The sequence below is a fragment of the Odocoileus virginianus genome, chromosome 11, assembly GCF_023699985.2.
Source record: "Odocoileus virginianus isolate 20LAN1187 ecotype Illinois chromosome 11, Ovbor_1.2, whole genome shotgun sequence".
In the NCBI taxonomy this organism is placed as follows: Eukaryota; Metazoa; Chordata; class Mammalia; order Artiodactyla; family Cervidae; genus Odocoileus; species Odocoileus virginianus.
Genome location: NC_069684.1, coordinates 22128457 through 22132848, shown reverse-complemented (window position 1 = coordinate 22132848; position 4392 = coordinate 22128457).

Below are 4392 nucleotides of genomic sequence, written 5' to 3'. Positions count from 1 at the left end.
TCATGTTTCACGGATTCCTTCTTCCTACTTGAGTCCCATGTCCTGAATCCAACCGTTCAGCCCAGGCCTACTTCTTTCTTTTCTCTGAGGAAGACTCTTGCCTCAGCTCTGTTTATTCTTCATCTCAATACATTGTCTTGCTTCGATCTCATTATTTCTTATCCTCCCATCCTAACACTTTGCTCTACTCACACAGACTCTCAAATGACAGGATTCTACTTCTAAATCTCCTCCCGCCTTTTCCAGTCCCTCCCCATAGAGCCAGGACAAACTCGAGAATGGTCAGTCTTCACTTGTCTGCAACATGTGTTAGCTGCCAGACTGAGCCAAGCACTTTACAGTCATCCTTTTATTTATTTTTAAATATTTACTTATTTATTTATTTTATTGCATCAGGTCTTAGTTGTGGCATGTTGACTTAGTTAGCCTGCAGTGTGTGGGATCTTTGTTCCCAGACCAGGGATAGAACCCACATTCCCTGCATTGCAAGGAAGATTCTTAACCACTGGACCACCAGGGAAGCCCCAGTCATCTTTTTGTTTAATCCTCACAACAACATATGCAGCAGGTACTGCGGTAATTTTTCCACTTTATAAAAGTGGAAATCAAGACAGGGAGGTAAGGACATTTATCTAAGGTCACACTGGTAGTGAATGATGACGTCAGGCTTCTGAACACTGGAGTCTGATGAACTCCAGAGCCTGTGCCTTGATTCACTATATTCTCTTCCAGATTTCTTCCTGAAGCCAAACCAAGCTGTTCTCCACTCCATTTTTGGGTCAATCTTGCTTTTCTTCAGTCCCTTCCTCTATTTCCCCTCCCCACAGTCCATGCTAGTCCAAGCTACTAAGCAAAATTCACACTCATGCGATCTCTTTTCAAAATCCCTCTGCCTTATCCCTAGACAGTATTTCCCAAATTCAAGCCAGCTATAAATCCTGCTTCCTGCTGTTCAACCATGAGTCTTTGAAAGACAGACTGATAAAAGAGGCCAGCAGAGATTCTGGTTCTGAAAGTCTTATAGTCTATTTTTGCTTGGCCTCACAGGTTTAAAAAATTTTGGTTAAAATAATGGCAGTTTACATAATCTTTACAGATTATCCTTCAGATTCTTGAAGAGACTTCAGTCATCTCCGAATCCTTTTTCTTTCACCTACATCCTAATGGCTTGGCGGGTCCTGAAGCTTACATGGTGATGAATGAAATTGGGATTTAATAGGTGCTAAATAAAGGCCTTTCATTTCCCTGCTGGATAATCCCCCTAACCCACCCTCTCAGTTCAAATGCCTGTGTGCTGGTCTAACCAGGCAGACAAGAGCCATTCTGATGGCAGAGCTAGAGGGCTCAAGAGTTCTCATCTGGCTTCCTGGGTTGGTATGGAGTGCAGGGCATGCACTGAGGTTGGCTGGACTGCACTGGGCCTAGCCAAGGAGGAGGTGGCCAGAAGCAGGTGGACGGCAGTCGGAGGGACTACAGGCTCAGGTCATGGTGGCCTGACTGTGGGAGCCACAGATGCCTCCACGCTCAGCAGGGCAGATCCCTCACGCATGGCCTCTATTTCTGCTCAGTTCTGCACATGTTAACCCTGGCCCCTATTTTATTGTCTAGGCTCTGTCCTAGGTTATGAAGACACAGCGCTGAATGAGAAAAGGTCCGTGAGCTTAAGCAGCTAATAGCCTGGGGCAGAAGGAAGACATAGCAAGAGAGAGACATGTCCAGGGGCGCTGCTTATGACTCTAGCCAAGTACTGTGTGGGTTTTTCCTCATCAGATATACGGCATGTGTTGAGCTGGTGGAGCAGAGATTTGTGCACTTGGAAGTGAGTGCTGCTGTTCCAATAAATCTCTCTTCCTTTACTGAACAGAGATTTCTTTAGACACCTGATCTCCTACCCTTCATTCCACTGGGACTCCATGTGGGTCCTTCTGCATTCTCAGGAGACCTCAAGTCAGGCAGGAAGTCAGAGAACATTCCGCTTTTGGCCATACTTTAAAAAAAACATTTTTTCCAGCTTTATTGAAGTTTAATTGACAAAAATTATACATATTTAGGGTATAAAATGTGATAATTTACTGTACATACACATTGCAAAATGATTTAAAAATCAAGTTAATTAACACACCTATCACCTCACATGTACCATTTTTTAGGGAAAGGGGGATGAGAATGCTTACTTTCTACTCTCTTAGTAACTTCCTGTCTACAATATAGTATTATTAATTATAGTCAGCATGCTGTACATTAGATCCTGGAAAATACTCATCTTTTTTGGTACCCTTTGACCAACATCTTCCCACTTCCCTTACTCCCAACCCCTGGCAATCACAGTTCTACTCTCTGGTTCCACAAGTTAAACTTTTTTAGATTCTGTATATAAGTTGAGATTAGACAGTATTTATCTTTCTCTGTCTGACTTCTTTCACTTAGCATAGTGTCTTCCATGTTTATCCATCCATGTTGTTGTGAATGGGAGAGTTTCCTTCTTTCCCACAGCTGAATTATATATATGTGTGTGTGTGTGTGTGTGTGTGTATGTATATAACAATACATATGTGTGTGTATGTATATAACAATACATATGTATGTGTATTGTTGTGTAGTTACTCAATCATGTACAACTCTTGGCAATCCCATGGATTGTAGCCTGCAAGGCTCCTCTGTCCATAGGATTCTCCTGACAAGAGTACTGGAGTGGGTTGCTAGTTCTTTTTTCAAGGGTTCTTCCTGATCCAGGGATTGAACCTGAGTTTCCTGCATTGTCAGGCAGATTCTTTACCACTGAGCCAGTAGGGAAACCATATATGTATATATGTATAGGCATATATAATATATATAATATACATAATATTATATAATACATAATATATAATATATGCACATATATAATATAAATATATATACACACACACACATATATATATATAAAAAATATATATATGGGCTTCCCAGGTATAACTAGTGGTAAAGATCCCATCTGCCAGTGCAAGAGATGTAAGAGATGAAGGTTCAATCCCAGGGTTGGAAAGATACCCTGGAGGAGAGCATGGCAACCAGCTCCAGTATTCTTGACTGGAGAATTCCATGGACAGAGGAGCCTGGTAGCTACAGTCCATAGGGTCACAAAGAGTCGGGCACAGATGAAGTGATTTACCATGTGTGTGTATATATATATATATTTATCAAAGGTTAATTCTTTGTCAGTTGCTTCATTTGCAATTATTTTCTCCGATTCTAAGGGTTGTCTTTTCATTTTCTGTGCTTTTTTTTTTTAACCTCTTATGTTTAATTAAGTTTCTTTTGTTTATTTTTGTTTTTATTCCCACTATTCTAGGAGGTGGGTCCAAGAGGATCTTGCTGTGATTTATGTCAGTGTTCTGCCAATGTTTTCCTGTAAGAGGTTTATAGTTTCTGGTCTTACATTTAAGTCTTTAATCTGTTTTGAGTTAATTTATGTGTGTGGTGTTAGGAAGTGTTATAATTTCATTCTTTTACATGTAATTATTCAGGTTTCCCAGCACCACTTATTGAAGAGGCTATCTTTTCTCCGTTGTATATTCTTGCCTCCTTTGTCAAAAATAAGGTGTCCATAGATACATGAGTTTGTCTCTGGGCTTTCTATCTTGTTCCATTGAGCTATATTTCTGTTTTTGTGCCAGTACCATACTGTCTTGATTACTGTAGCTTTGTAGAGTAATCTGAAGCAAGGCAAGTTGATTCCTCTAACTCCGTTTTTCTTACTCAATATTGCTTTGGCTATTCAGGATCTTTTGTGTTTCTATACACATTGTAAAATTTTTTGTTCTAGTTCTATGGAAAATGCCATAGGTAATTTAGTAGAGATAGTACTGAATCTGTAGATTGCCTTGGGTAGTATAGTCATTTTCACAATATTAATTCTTCCAATCTGAGAACATGATATATCTCTCCATCTGTTTGTGTCATCTTTGTTTCTTTCATCAGTGTCTTATAGTTTTCTGCATATGGGTCTTTTGTCTCCTTAGGTAGGTTTATTTCTAGGTATTTTATTCTTTTTATTGCAGTAGTGAATGGGATTGCCTCCTTAGTTTCTCTTTCTGATTTTTTATTGTTAGTGTATAGGAATGCAAGGGATTTCTGTGTATTGATTTTGTATCCTGTGAATTTCCTAATTTCATTGATTAGCTCTAGTAATTTTCTAATGGTATCTTTAGGATTTTCTATGTACAGTATTATGTCATTTGCAAACAGTGAGAGTTTTACTTCTTTTTTTCCAATCTGAATTCCTTTTATTTCTTTTTCTTCTTTGACTGCCACGGCTAGGACTTCCAAAATGATGTTGAATAATAGTGGTGAGAGTGAGCACCATTGTCTTATTCATATTAAAGGAAATACTTCCAGTTTTTCACTCCTGAG